Raw genomic sequence first — 15,709 nt, 5'->3', positions numbered from 1 at the left:
AAGCAGAAAGTTTGTTTATGATAGTGAAACAGAAGTCTGGATCTGACTATGATATTGAATTTGCCACTAGCTCTGGGTGGTTTAAATGATTCAAGAATCATTCATTATTTATTACATAACATGGAAGTAAATGGTGAGTCTGTGAGTGTTGATGTGAAGGTAGCTGTAGAATTTTTGGAAACTCTAGATAATCTAATTGCAGAGGACAATTACTTGCCAGAGCAGATATTCAATATAAATGAAACCTCCCTATTCTGGAAATGGATGTCTTCAAGGACTTACATCTATAAGGGGGCCAAGTCAATGCCAGGATTCAAGGCTTAATGTTGTAGGATACAGATTGAAACCCTTTGTGATCTGTCAGACTGAGAACCCAGGGCCTTCAAGCGTATCAATAAGCACACACTGCTGGTGTACCACAGAAGCTATAAGAAGTCATGGATGACCCAGCTCTTGTTCCGAGATGCCCTCCTAAATTACTGTGTCAGTGAAATGACAAAGTACTGTTTGGAGAATAATACACCTTTCCAGATTTTGCTTATTGTTGGTAATGCTCCTGGGTATCCTCCTTTTATTGGTGATCTTCATCTCAGTATGAAAGTGGTGTTTCTCTTTCCACCTCTCCAATCCAACCAATGGATCAAGGAGTTACGACAGCTTTTAAGTCTTACTACCCATGGCCGACCTTTGCCCAGGCAACTGCTGCAACTAAGGAGGAAGAATCACAACATCTATGACTGCATCGAGAACCCTGCTTAGGCTTGGGGTGACGTCACCAAGAAGTGCACAGTGAAGGGTTTAGCAGATTTTGCAGACCTCAACAAGCTCCTTAAAAGTTTGGAAACATGGATCGCAACACAGAAAGGTTATCATTAATAGAGAGAAATGTTTGTGGTACAGTATCTGCTTCCAAGCAAATCGATGATGAAAAGAGAAACAAATCAAGCAAACCATCAGGAACATATTTCCAAAAAGAGTGACATGACACCTCCCCAAGAAGAGCCTCAGGCAGGTCCTTCAAGAGGTATTCCAGAGGAAAGCATTGTTATAGGAGATGACAGTTCCACGCGGATTATTGCCCCTTCCAGTGGGACAAGATAAAGAGGTGGCAGACAATGATATTGATGATGCTGATCCTGTGTATGCCTAGGCTAATTTGTGTCTTCGTTTTTAAGACCAAAAAAAGTGTAAAAAGTAAAGAAAAAAAATTAATAGAAAAATGATTATAGAAAAAGAATATAAAAAATATTTTTGTACAGCTGTAGAATATATTTGTCTTAAGCTAAGTGTTATTACAAGAGAGTCGAAATGTTTTTTTAAAGTTTATAAAGTAAATTTATAGTAAGCTCAGGTTAATTTATCATAGAAGAAAATATACTTTATAAATTTAGTGTAGCCTAACTGTACAGTGTTTATAAAGTCCACAGTCGTGTACACCGATGTTCTAGACCTTCATATTCACTCACTACTCACTCACTGACTCATCCAGAGCAACTTCCAGCCCTGCAGGTTTCACTCATAAGTGCTCTAAAAGATATGCCAGGCTTTATCTCTTATACTGTATTTTGACTATACGTTTTCTATGTTTACATGCACAAATACTTACTATTGTGTTACAATTGCCTACAGCATTCAGTATAGTAACATGCTATACACGCTTGTATCACAGGAGCAATAAACTATACCAGATAGCCTAGGTGTGCAGTAGGCTACACCGTCTAGGTTTGTGCAAGTGCACTCTATGAGGTTCACACAACGATGAAATCACCTAACAACACATTTCTCAGAATGTATCCCCATCATTAAGCAACACATGACTGTATAATCAAGTTAGCTAGAAATGGAATTATATTCATTTGCATGTAAGAGTTAGTGTAAATCATTACATTGCTCTCTCTTATAATCTCTATTCCAAATGCTACTACGAGAATAAGTTTTAAAAGAATAGATTTACCCCTATAACTTCTCCCACCTTATCTCTCAATAACTACTGTTCTTCTGAGTTGAAATATATCTATAACATAAAACAAGATTGTATTTTATGATCAAGAGGATTAGGTTATAAAAGTGTATGAGGGCCCTCCATACATAGTAAACAAACCTTTGAAGAAAGAATAATGAAGAACTCTAAGGTAGCTGCCAATCTGCCCAGATTCTTCAGGCAAAAGCTTAAAGTGAGGAATCATATTTCCATACTTATCAGGGTTTGTTGGGCTTATTGGGTCTCATAACTTTTTAAAATTATTGTTGTAATATTATTAATTCAGAACAACCTTAAAGGAGAAATGTTTCAAGTTTAACTTTGTTCAGCATCTTTATGTCTTTAGATATAGCAATTAGTTGGGAGACATCCCTTTCACACCTGGCCTAGAAAATACATTGGCATCAGGAAGTACGATTCTGACCTGTGAAATTGCAGCCAGCACCGAGTTAAGGGTGAACTTTGCTGGGGGTGTTCTTGTGAGTTTTTATTTGGTATTCAAGCTAGGTTTCAGAGACCTATTATAAAGGTCAGCTCTTATCACAAGAATTCTGGCTATTTGATGTTGATTTAAACAAATAAATTTGTAAATTTCCGCAGGCCAGCAAGCATCTATATGATAGAGCAGTCCAATGTTTCTTAAATTGGATTGCTAATTTTCTTAAAATCATTTCGGTTTTCTAATACATTTTTCCATAAATCAATAAGATTATTTTCATTTTATTTAAACTGCTTTTAATGGGGAAAGAACTGATTGAACCTCCTCCCCGTGCCCTCTTTTCTTCCCGTAATTTTTTAAGCAGCTTGTGCCTTTGGTCCAGTTTGCCAGCATGTGCTTGTTACTGTGGAAACATCTGTGCCTGATGGCAATCGGATCGGGGCGTTATTTCTATTCTCTGGATAGGATCCACAGGAAGCTGGCAGTCTTTCTTGAAATTTTTATTTCCAAAACAAAATACCATTTCCTGATGTGGGGGATTCCTAAAAATCCTCTGTCTGCAGCTGTAAGTCTTACTCTAATAGCAGTTTTCAGATTTCTCTCTGGCTCTCAGTAAATCATGTGGATTCTATTTAGTAGCTGAAATTGTTTAATTGGAGAATCATGTTTTCTATTCTAAATATTGACAATCTTTGAGTATTTAACCTCTTTTTTTTTTTTTTAATGTTCAAATCCTTGTGAGCCTCTGTCCCTATAGTCTGCCATGTAGGCTGTACAATACTCAGTGCATCCTGCCCCTGTTCTTGGCTTTAAGTTTATATAGTTCAGTACAGTTTTCACAAAGGCAGGGGTTCCACCAGCTCTTACAACAGAGATTCCCAGACATGCCCCCCAATGCTGCTCATTTTGTGGATCTGGAGCAGATTCCTCTTCTGCTCAGTTTTGCTGTGAACCTAAAACTACTCTAAAAAGTAAAAGAATATTTTTAACATAAATAAGTTTTAAAAAAAAAGAACCACCCCCCAGCGATTCTGATAGTAAGCCCACTTCGACAACCCCTGGAAATTTCTTTAACACTGACATCAAGAGCCTTAAATAAGACTTGTTGGCTCCTATGTCTAAGTCCCTCTAATTCCCTCTAGTGGACAAAAATAACACGCACTTTCTACATTCCATCTAAACAATTCTGAGTGAAATTAGATTAAAATACATGTAAACACAAATTATGAGATGCATTCAGAAAAATGCAATATGCACCCCCATGAAATAGATCTGGGCCCTAAAAATATAGAAAATCTCCACCATATCTGCTTTGTGGCTGATTTTGCTGGGGGGAGCCCAAGTGGTCTCTGGGTAGGTAAGCCACTGCTAGAGCTTTCTTGTGGCCATCTCCTGCAGATTACACTCATGTGTCTCTGCCCAGACACAGAGCTCCACTGCTGATTAAAATTTCTGAGGACAACAAAAAATGAAATTTTAGAACTCAGTATATTTCGTGTCATTCACTGTACGAAATGCACCTTCTACTGACAGAGGAGAAACTAAAGGGAAATTGGAACTGTTTAAACATTCCATGTGCTCAAGCTAGATAAACCTCTTATGTGACACATTGGGCAAATTCCAGAGACACCAAGCATGAAGCCACATTTAGAAGCATGACTGTCTGCTTCTGGGGCTGGAGTAGTACAAAAGTTCTTCCTTTGGGGTAGTCCTTGATCCAAAAGTGCACAGCACTTGGAGGGTACCACCAATGCCTCTTTAACAGCAGCCAACAACTCGGACCAGCCTGGGAGAAAGCAGAGTCAGCCAGTGATTCCACGGGTTCAGGAAGGTCAGCCCTAGAATTAGTCTTCGAGGTCTGCAATTCAACCCCCTCATTGAGCAGATAAGGAAACAAGGCACTGGAATCCAGATCTTCTGTATCCTCCTTAAATACTAATTCTCAGTAGAATATGCCAAACCAACGAAATAAGTATTCCAAAGATCTGCTGTCTTATTGCAACCTAAAGTTCTTGTGAATGCAGAAGATACAACTTGAGTAGTATAAAGGGGCAAACATCAATTAAAATACGTGCAGCCATATTTAATCCTGTAACTCCTATAACTGGAGATATATAGATCACTTCTCAGTCCAAGTAACCACAATGCTATTGATTCTACTCTCTGCATCTCTTTCAAGTCTGCCCTCTTCCCTCCATGCTTACTGACACTGTTCTGGTCCTAGCCATCTGCAATGGTCTCTCTAACTCTACAACAGTCACTCTCTTCACTATAATTTTAAAACTACAGTAGGGATGATCTTCTTAAAGTACAAATCTGTGCAAGTCATTCTGCCTAAAACCCTTCAATATCTTTCCATTTTGCTTAGGATAAAAGTCTGAATCCATCAGCACGATTTCCAAGGCTGGCTACGACATGCACCAGGTTGGGTCATAACAGCCTAATTATAGTTTCTTAGATGTGCCTTAGTCACTTAAGCTTCCACTCCTTCATAAATGCTTTTCCCTTGCTTGAAACAGTTTCCCCATTCCCCACTTCATTTCATTTCTTCAAGCACCCTCTTCTCCTAGCTAATGTCTACTCTTTAAGCATCACTTCTTCAAGGAGGACCCCTGCTCTAAAACCCCTTAGCACCCTGCAGTCCACTCAGTAATATTCATCATCTTGTATTCAACTTGCCTCTGTCTCCCTGGCCATATGGTACGAAGAGGTCCTGTCTGATTTATTCTAACCTCCCCAGTGCCTAGCACAGTGTTTGGTACAAAGTCAGATGACCTTCAATGAATATTTATGGAATGAATGAATGGATAAGTGAATGGCCTAAGGAACAATTCCACACTGCACGTGCCCATCTCTCTTTCTTGTAAAACTTTTTCTCCCATGTCCCAACATTGTTACAACATCTTGGGAAAGAAGAGGAAGTGCTTAATTTAACAAAGTTCCGTAGAGGACTTCAGGGTGGCTGCTTCACTCCTGCTCTCCTGCCTGAGTGGGAATTCCTGATGTATTCAATCCCCTCAGTTCCAGACCTTGAGAAGTTTAATAATTTAACCAAGATCACATAGCTATTTAGTGGCAGGTCTCCTAATTCCTGGGCTCAGTCTCTTTCCGCAAGGTTTAATGACATTGCCAAGTACACAGAATATGCCCTCTCACAGCCTGCAGGTACTTAGATATTTTTTCTAAAGAACAGAAAACAGTCCTAGCTACCTGCTTCTCTTGTCAGACCCAGGGACCTGTCCTCTCACTATTACTCACTGCAGTAGACAGAATTCGAAGGTACCCCACAATCGCCAGTATGCACACATCTTCCCCAGTCACGGAATTAAACCCTAACCGAGATGCTGCTGTGAATGGATTTTGCAGGTGTGATTTAGGTCCCCAAATACAATTTTAGTGATCAATTATACCTCAGTAAAGCCATGTACATGTCTATAACAGAGGTATGCACAGTGTAGACAGGTCTCCCTAACTCTACAGGTTTCCCCCTCACATCTGGGGAAAGGTGTACTGTATACGAGAGTGCCCTGGTGCAGTACTTAATGGATTCTTTACATGTATCCAAAGATTATAAAAATCTTGAAAAGAAGTCCCATATGAGAGTATAAATTACATGCAGTTGGCTAATCTGTGACTTTCTACAATAAAATGTAACTATCCAAAGTATCATTAGAGTAAGACCCGTGTTAAACTCCTCTCCCTCTCCAGGAAGACACTGGTGAAATCCAAAGTAGGCAGTAGTAAAAACAGTTCTCCAGACCCAGATCACTGGCCCACCTCCTCCTCTGGTGTGCAAATGATGCATTATCTGCTCATCTACTTTTTGGTTCCGCACCGATGCATACCTTTTAACCTTTGAGTGTCATATCCTTGTTTCAAATTTGATATATTAAAATTTTTTCTCTACCCATAAATTACACTGGTTTGTCGACTGTATTTCTAATGCCTTATTTCTGTTATTATTTGTTAAGCCACACACATCCATCATATTTGGAATCTCCAGGAAATAGGACATTTTCCAAAATGAAATGCTGTATTAATGACTGCAACCAAATGTTTCTACAAAATGCCTGAACACCATCCTTAAAATACCATCCACACACACACACACAAACAGATGTTGTATGACTTCACTTGTATGAGGTATCTAGAGTGGTCAAATCAATAGAGACAGAAAGTAGAATGGCAGTCTTATTGATTCTTCACAAATTATCATTTCTTTGCCTAAAAAGTATAAAGGCTTCCTGTTTTGGTCACTTCTTTGAGTGTCGTATTTTTATGGAGCTCCCATACATATAAAATTAAGTTTATTTTTCTCCTGTTGATTTGTTTTATGTCAGTTTAATTATCAGACCAGCCAATGAACCTAAAAGGAAAGGAGGGGAAATTTTTTTCCTCTATAGTGTTTTAACACATTTTTTTTTTAATGCCATTTATGATTGAAAACTGAGAGATTTCAAACGTCTAACTTCTGGGTTGAGGATTATCCAGAAGAACCTTCCCTTTGCCCTAAGATCAAACCTTCTCCTCTTATTTGTTACCACTTTCTGCCCCAGGAGGCTGACCTGTAGAGATTCCTGTTGGGTTCTTGCCCAACAAGAACCAAGAGAGGCCAGGAAGAGGTCACTGGTAGGAGTACAGAAGTACTTGTTCCCCTGGCTTCTTCTAAATGTGGTCACCCCGGGTTGGCTATGTCCCTGGACAGAAGGTGACCTGCTCTCTACCACTCTTTCCCCTCCAGCTTTTGGTAACTTCTCCCTTGTCTTGGCCCTTCAGACCCAGGAATGGTGACAACCCTGCTGTTAGCAGGTTTCTGCACTATTGCCATAATTTCCCTAGTCTTATCCTCATTTTTAGGATTATTTCTTTATAAATGGACCCTTCCAAATTATCCCAATTCGAATGTGCCATCTCTTTCTTGTTGGGATCCTAACCGATACACTCACTACTCAAAAGCTCTTCCTTCAAGGTAGCATCCTAACTTCTGCTGCCAAACTTCCCCCCGGCTGGTAGGCATCTAGAAAAAGTCTCCAACTTGCTCTCTTGCTCCTAACAACTCCCTAAAGCACACACTTATGAGCAAAATTCTGAAAATTTTTCTTCACAATATGTTGGCTATGGAATTAGAACAACTGTTTTAGGAATTCAAAAGTACTTTGCCAGTTGCGGGCACAAAGCTGTAGACATGTAATACATATGGCAGAAAATGCAAATCTCTAGCACCATTAAACAAACCAATGTGTTCATCTAGGTTTATAACTAGCTCTTCAATGAATATAAGGACATAAACCTGAAGAAAAAAAGGCAATAACATTTCATTATTGAACCTGCCTGAACTGTGTAAATGAGATGGCCATAATAGTAATTCTTAGCCATGCATTTGTTGATTGATCGATTAACAAAGCCAGTTGAGACCAGACTTACATATAAATTGTCTAAAACCTTACCCCAAAAGCTATTAATAATGCTATAGCATAGAAACGAATTAAAATTCCTGAATATCAAGCCACAACAATGTTTATAAAAATGATTTATGAACAATACCTTTCAAAGCATTTGTAAAAATAACTTAATTACAATGAATATTTTCTCTGTTTGAGACTAACTGAACAAGAATTCTAGGGCTCCATTGATCCCAGGAATTTTTATGCAAAATTAGGTATGCAAATATGCATTTTCTGAACCAAAGAGTTCATCCCTTTCATCAGACACATAACCCTAAGAAAGCTAAAAACAATTTCTATTCTAAAGGTTCTGAGGTTGTGTCCTTTTGGAATATACAGATTAGTAACTGTTATCAAAGTACTTTAAACATTAAAATAGACCATTAGGGGCATGGTTTATTTGATCTTCTAATCAGGCTATTAGTTTGTTCCCGACTTAATATCTTTTCAAGTATTATTAGATTTTCCAGATGGAAGAAAAGACCTCCACTACCAGGGTGTAACTTACTTCTTGTACCCATTATCATTTAGATGAACCCCTTGTAAGCAATGATTTCAGCATGACTCATTTTACTAGCATATAAAACTATCGTCTTTTTGATAGACTATAAGAATGCTTTTATATGCCCAAGTAAAATTTTTAAAATAAATGTCAATTTTTTAAAATGATAATTACTGGTATAAACTTAAAGCCAATGGACTAATCGTGACTATTATTACCTTAATGTAAAAATTTAAGAGACGCTATCATAAGTTTTAACAAAATTTAATTCTAAGAATTACATAGACTACAATAAAAGTTGTTGAACTTCTAACATGAACTTTGATACTGTAAAGCCCTTTGCACAGTTAACATATACAAGAAGTCTTCAATGCAGTGGCTAAGAACAGGAGTAATAGTAAATCTGCCAGAATTTAAGTTGTTTATAGGCCAGGTAATTAAACCAAATGAAAAAAAAAAAGAAAAAAATCCTTCGAATTAAAAAATTTCTTCGGCTATCATCTTTAACTCCATAAGTACTGATCAGCTAACAATGACTAGCCAAAAACATTTTTAAATTTATAATAGAAATAAAATGAGAATTTTCAAGGCTGATTTTACTTATAATTAATAGCATGAGGTCCATAAATAGTAAATATGTTTTGGGGTGTGCATTGTAAATGTTCTATCTGAAAATCTATCTAAACCTGCATATTATAACTGTAATATAACCCCACAAGTCAGAAAATGGGTGACAGAATTAAAAATAGAGTGGGAAGGAAAGAAATGTTTCCAAATATATTTCTCTACAGTTTAAAATAATAACTGCCTATATTTATTTCCTATTTATCTGTCTCACCAAAGATTCAAAACACCTATTCATACTGTTTGTAGTGTAAACAGCAATCAATTTGTCAACATAAACAGCAGAGGTTTAAAAAAAGGACTTGATCTCATTAGGCCAGAAATCCCTGACTTTCCCTAGAAGCCCTCTTTATGCAAGGCATGCCCCTTTTCTCTGGCCACTGATGTTGGAAGCTTCTTTAGAGAGAGGGCCATCCGTCTGATGTTTCTATAAAGATTGCAGCCCTACACAGAAAGAGTAGTCCTCCTAGGGGAAGAGTCAATTAATTCACTCTTAGAGAAAAAAGGTGCACTAAAAAGTGACAAATAGTCGACCTGGAGAGGATAATAAATAGAGTCAAATAGGTACTGTTAGGTACTGCATCACTTTCTTGGCAAAGCAGGTTACTACTGCATGCACTGTTCTTTTTCATTGACAGTTCAGATCTTATGCCTTTTTGAGAAATTGTTTTGACTCATTCTCACTCCACTTAGCCTTCTAATCCATTTAGCATGAAGCCAGGTTAAGTGCTACGGCTGATGGGTTAATTTACACTTAAGTATCAAATAATCACTCAACTGAGAGCAAATATCTTAGAGATCTGCACTAGAATGTTGATGCTGCTAAAACAGGCAAATCTATAGAGATAGTAGATTAATGGTTGCCAGGGGCTGAAAGAAGCAAAGCAATAGGGAGTGACAACTAATGGATACAAGGTTTCTTTTTGTGGTAATGAACATTCTAAAATTAGACAGTGATGATGCTTATACAACTGTGTGAATGTACTAAAAGCCAGTATATGTTAAAAGGGCAAACTTTAAGGGATGAGGCAAAAATCAGTTGTATTTATACACTAACAACTAACTACCTTAAAGAGAAATTAAGAAAACATCCCATTTACAATAAAATAAAAAAATGAATCAAATACCAAGGAATAAATTTAACCAAGGAAGTGAAAGATCTGTTCACTGAAAACTATAAAATATTGATAAAAAATTTGACGAAAACAAATAAATGTGATGATTTGGAAGAATTAATATTGTTAAAATGCCCATACTACCCAAAGAGATCTATAGATTTGATGCAATCGCTATCAAAATTTCACTGGTATTTTTCACAGAAAAAAAGCAACAATCCTAAAATTTGTATGAGCCCACAAAAGATCCCAAATAACCAAAGCAATCTTGAGAAAGAAGAACAAAGCTGGCGGTATCACACTCCCTGATTTCAAACTGTATCACAAAGCTATAGTAATCAAAACAGTATGATATCGACATAAAAACAGACATAAACCAATAAAACAGAACTGAAAGCCCAGAAATAAATTCATGAGTATATGGCCAATTATTTGACAAGGGAGACAGGAATACTCAGTGGAGAAGAGATACTTTCTTCAATAAATAGTGCTAAATATGTCTCTTCCTTTTCTTGCTCTAATGGAAATTTGGCTCTCCTGTGAAGACACCACTTTCCCTGAAGCCCTTTCAAGTGGTGACTCTTCTCCCACAGCACACAGACCACAGGACCTGGCGGTGGGGCAGGAGATCTTATTGCTGCTTGCAGACCAATTTTCCTTCTCTCTGCCTAATCCTCCCCCCACTTTGACTCTCCTGTCATCAGATCATGTCATCTACTCTGTCATTACAGCTATCATCTACCAAGTTGACTTCAGCGAGGACTTCTCTGGTTGATTCCTTCTTGTTTTTTGATGATTTTGCTCCTTGCTCACTCTCATTCTCTGTTCTAATCCACCGGCATCTTTGTCCATCTCAATTGATGGCAATCCTGTCCTTCTAGTTTTGCCAGCAGAAATCCTTGACATCATCCTTGACCTCTCTCTTTCTCTCATCCCCCATACCCCATCCACTGAGAAATGCCTTACTTCTACATTCAGGGTCTACCAGACTCTGACACTTCTCACCACTCCATGGTTACCTGCTAGCATTGTCTCTCACCTGGATTACTGCAGCAGCCTCCTGATAGGTCTTTCTGCTTTTATACTTTCTTCCTTCAATGATGCTTTTAAAATGTATCTTAAAATGTATCTTAGATCATGATACTCATCTGCTCCAGTCAACATGGTGGCTTTCCATTTCCTTGGAGAAAAAAAGCAAAAGCCCCATACTGGCCTACCTAGCCCCCAGCAACTCACCAACCTCACTCATTAGCCTCTACGTGTATTGGCTCCCTTGCTGGGTCTTGAAAAAAAACAGACATATCTGCCTTTGAGCATTTGAAATTCCGACTTCTGGACAGAAAACTGTCTTATGTCCTTTAACTAACTAATCAAGTCTCACCTTCATCCAAACCTAATTTAGAATTACCTCCCCAGCATTCCCAGAACCCTTTTCCCTACTCTTCCTTTTATTTATACCACTGTACTTATTTGAACCTATTATTTTTTTACATTTTTTTAAATTTTTCGATTCTTTGACATTCAATTTTATTTTATCTTGGCTTCAAATGTTCAGTATAGCAGTTAGATATTTATATAACTTATTAAGTGATCCCCCTACAAGTCTAGCACCCACCTGACACCACACATAGTTATTACAATATTATTGACTATATTCCCTATGCTGTACTTTACATTTCCTTGACTGTCTTGTAACTACCAATTTGTACCTTTTAACCACTTCACCTTTTTCACCCAGCCCCCCCCATTCCCCTCCCATTTGGCAACCATCAGTTTGTTCTCTGTTTCTATGACTGTTCTTATTTTGTTTATTTGTTTTGTTATTTAGATTCCATATATAAGTGACATATTTCACTTGGCATAATAACTGTGACACCATCCATGTTGTCACAAATGGTGAGATTTCATTTTTTTTATGGTAGAGTAATATTCCATTACACACACACACACACACACACACACACACACACACACCCCACATCTTCTTTATCCAATCATCTACTGATGGGTTGCTTCCAGATCTTGGCCATTATAAATAATGCTGCACTGAATGTAAGGATGCATACATCTTTTTGAATTAGTGTTTGGATTTCTTAAGATAAATGCCAATAAGTGGAATGGCTGGGTCATAAGGTAGTTCTATTTTTAATTTTTTGAGGCACTTCCATACTGTTTTCCATAGTGGCTGCACCAGTTTACAATCCTACCCGCAGTGCATGATGCCAGTGTGAGCAGAATTATCCATGTGGATACTGACTGAAACACTGAAATTGATGAGGGAAGTGAGGGAGAAGAAAGGGTTTCCAAATTAAAATAATTATGTGTTATTTGAAAGTGAAATTCAACTGAGCATCCCATATTTTTGTTTGCTTAATCTGATGACCCTAGGTGGTGAGAAATACTGAGCTGGAAGCTAAGATCTCCCATGAAGAGGAGATGATGTCAACGCAGTATAGCTATGTGGCATGAGCTTCCAAGGACTACTTGGGAGTGGAAAGTGGAAAAAAAGAAGAAAGAAAAATGGTTTCAGAAGTGTGACTGGTAAGTGAGGAGGATTCTTACCCCACATCCTGGCACTGAGGCATAATGGGCACTTGGAAGGCCGCAGGAGAATCAGTGGCCTCAGGACAGAGCTTGGTCTCTTTATAGAAATAAGGGGAAGGATAGTGAGAATCCAGAGAGATATAGGGGAATTTCCAGCAGGTTGAACATGCCCAAGAGTTAATCACAGTTGTAGAATACAAAGGATACAGTGAGAACATTGAAAGGGGAAGAATTGAGTGACATAAGCTGAACATAATTGACCTGAGGCTTTTTGAGGCTGCCTGAGGGGAATAAGAAAGCAAGGCTTGATGACTGGTCTGATACTCTGTCAGAGAAAGGGCAATTCAAGCTTGGTAAGTTGGTGTGATTACTGGTGGGTAAACTGGGAGTTCTGAGTAGTTGACATCAAGATGTAAGAGATGTGCAAGAGATTTTTTAGGAGGAAGGCTTGTAAAGGATAATGGGAAGAGAGCAAGAGTAGGAGAGAGGTTTCAGGTGGCAACTCAGGTCTGACACCTGTGAAAGGAGACGGGAAAGAATTAGAGGGAAAGAATTAGAATCGCATGGAAGTCTCAGACTCCAGCACGGTTCTAAGAAAGTTTCCACCAGGCTAGTGGGAAGCCTGCTAGCCAAAGTTGTTCATGAGAGCAGCGCTCCATCCCACAGGACCAGCACCTCTGCCATGTGAAGTCACTGGCTGGAGCCGTGGGGATGTGTGAATCCAGAGGGCTAGTGGCAGGACTGTGGGTCAACCACGCTTCCTTCCTCACGGCAGACAAGTGATAACACTTGCCTCCACCTTTTTAAACAGCTCCACTTAGCATTTTGAATAAGGAAATATGTATTTTAAATGATATTTTACGCAGTTAGTAATTTTGTTGCTGTTCTTTTTAGAAGTCATTCTGCCACGATCTTACAGACAAATCTTTCCATAGATGACCTGGATTCTGCATCTATCCGTTTTCATCGTTTCCGGTATTTAAATATCTTTCTCAACTCGCTTTCTATCTTTTCTACACGTTTCCGTTAAAAAAAAAAAAAAAAAGTCTAGTATCTCAAATAATGAGAAAGGATTGTAGTCAATTTCCTAATTTTATTCCTAAAAGAATAAAATTCAGTTTCTCTTTAGAGCGATGCCTGTCAGATAGGCCAGTCTTCAGGGTAATGGCTTCTGGCGATTTGAATCACAAGTGCTGAGGTGGAAACTCATTAAATTGAAAGGAAAAAGAGGAATAAAGAGACTACTTTATACAAAACCCATTAAATTTTCAATGACCAGAAAATGAAAGATATTATCTTAAATGATTTTTAAACGATTTAAACATAACCTGGATGGAAGTCATTATATATGACATGTTCAATTCGAAATGTGACCATTCAGAAATCTATGTAAAAAACCATTTCCCGGACATAGGAGACCCCCACCTGCTTTCTTTCTAGAATAAATAAAAATCATGGATCTCATCGTTTTTAACAGTTAAAATAAAATACGCATATGCATGGTCTTATTATTTCGCCATGTTCTAAAACTACGAAAGATCCATAGAAATGATTAAAAAAATTTTTTTTTCTGGGGCTGTTGAACAGTCCAAAAACTATTTCTTGTCATGAAAATATTCAGCTCCATATACCAAGAAATTGCTTTTTTAGAGAAATATGAATTGCCCAAATTACCCTATTTGCCTTCTTCCCCGAGGTTGAATCTGCTACACTCTTTTTGGTCGTACATTAAATCGCCGCTTCCCTGACACTGCTGAAACAATTTTCATAGTGATTAGGACATAACAGTTTCTTCATCAACAGGAAGAGACCTACTTTCTCAGAAGCAGAAGAAATTCAAAAGACTTTGTGCCAGTTTGTTACTATATGGTAAATAGACTATGCCCTGGTTTCTGTATTCCACAGAGTCAGCTTACTTGCTTCCCTGGAAATGAATATATATTTTAAATATTTTTATTATAGTAAAATATATATAACATAAAATTTACCATTTTAACCATTTTTAAGTGTACAATTCTGTGGCATTAACTCCATACACGTTGTTATGCAACCATCACCATCATCCATCTCCAGAACTTTTTGATCTTCCTCCAACTGAAACTCTATACACATTAAACACTAACTCCCCATTCCTTCCTTCCCCCACCCTTCTACTTTTTGTCTCTATGAAGTTGACTGCTCCAGGAACCTCATATAAGTGGAATCCCACAGCTGTTGTCACTTTGGGACTGGCTTATTTCACTGAGCATAATGTTTTGAAAAACATCCACCTATATTGTGGCATGTATCAAAATTCCCTTCCTTTTTCAGGCTGAATGATATTCTATTGGATGTATATACCACATTTTGTTAATACAGCCATCTGTCGCTAGACATCTGAGTTGCTTCTACCTTTTGGCTATTGTATTCAATGCTGCTATGAACCTGGGTGTGCATGTAGGAAATTTATTTTGAAAAAGCATATGGCTATAGCAGTGGCAAGGATACTTACTCATACTGTAATTTTCTTCCTTTTCACTTCTGGAGTCATGCTCCAGTTTTAGGAGACAACCAAAGTGAATATCAAGTTTAAACAGTAGGTGGCAGCAAATAGCCACTAACTAGACAACACTTGCCGGTACCACTGTGTTATTTTGCCAGTTCAGAGTAAAATCAACATTTTTCTCTACGTTTCCTACATTCGGTTAAAGGAACACTAGAAGCATTTATTTGGGTTTAACTAATAAGGAGTACATTAATTGTGAAATATAAAAGGCCAATGAATCAGTGGAATCAGTATCTGAGAGTTTGAAATTTGCTCAGAGCTTTCAACAACCTTACCTGAGATGTCCCAGGCAAGCACAAATAAGTTACAATCTTCTTGCCACACCTGGGAACTTTAGGTTTTAGTTATTCATGAGTGACTTGCCTCTGGATTTTCTGTGATAGACACTGCTAGTTGTTTACTCAACAACTTTCTCACCTTCTTCCCTAACTTAAATTTTTTTTTTTAAATTAGGTCCATATATACCCAATTAAAAACAACACAAAACACTACATTTCCTCATCTCCACTGCAGCC

General features: G+C 37.9%; 1 protein-coding gene across 1 annotated transcript in view; it reads left to right on the top strand.

The window, feature by feature from the left end:
* Window positions 1-12,493: 12,493 nt before the first annotated feature.
* FAM184A (family with sequence similarity 184 member A) overlaps window positions 12,494-15,709 on the top strand; it is a 115,426-nt gene continuing 112,210 nt past the window's right edge. Inside the window, exon 1 of the mRNA XM_016153789.2 lies at window positions 12,494-12,646. The gene's annotated coding sequence lies outside the window, so the exon portion shown is untranslated. The remainder of the gene's footprint in view (window positions 12,647-15,709) is intronic.

Source organism: Rousettus aegyptiacus, unplaced genomic scaffold, assembly GCF_014176215.1.
Source record: "Rousettus aegyptiacus isolate mRouAeg1 unplaced genomic scaffold, mRouAeg1.p scaffold_m13_p_1, whole genome shotgun sequence".
NCBI classification, from domain to species: Eukaryota; Metazoa; Chordata; class Mammalia; order Chiroptera; family Pteropodidae; genus Rousettus; species Rousettus aegyptiacus.
This window is presented reverse-complemented; position numbering and strand designations above follow the sequence as displayed.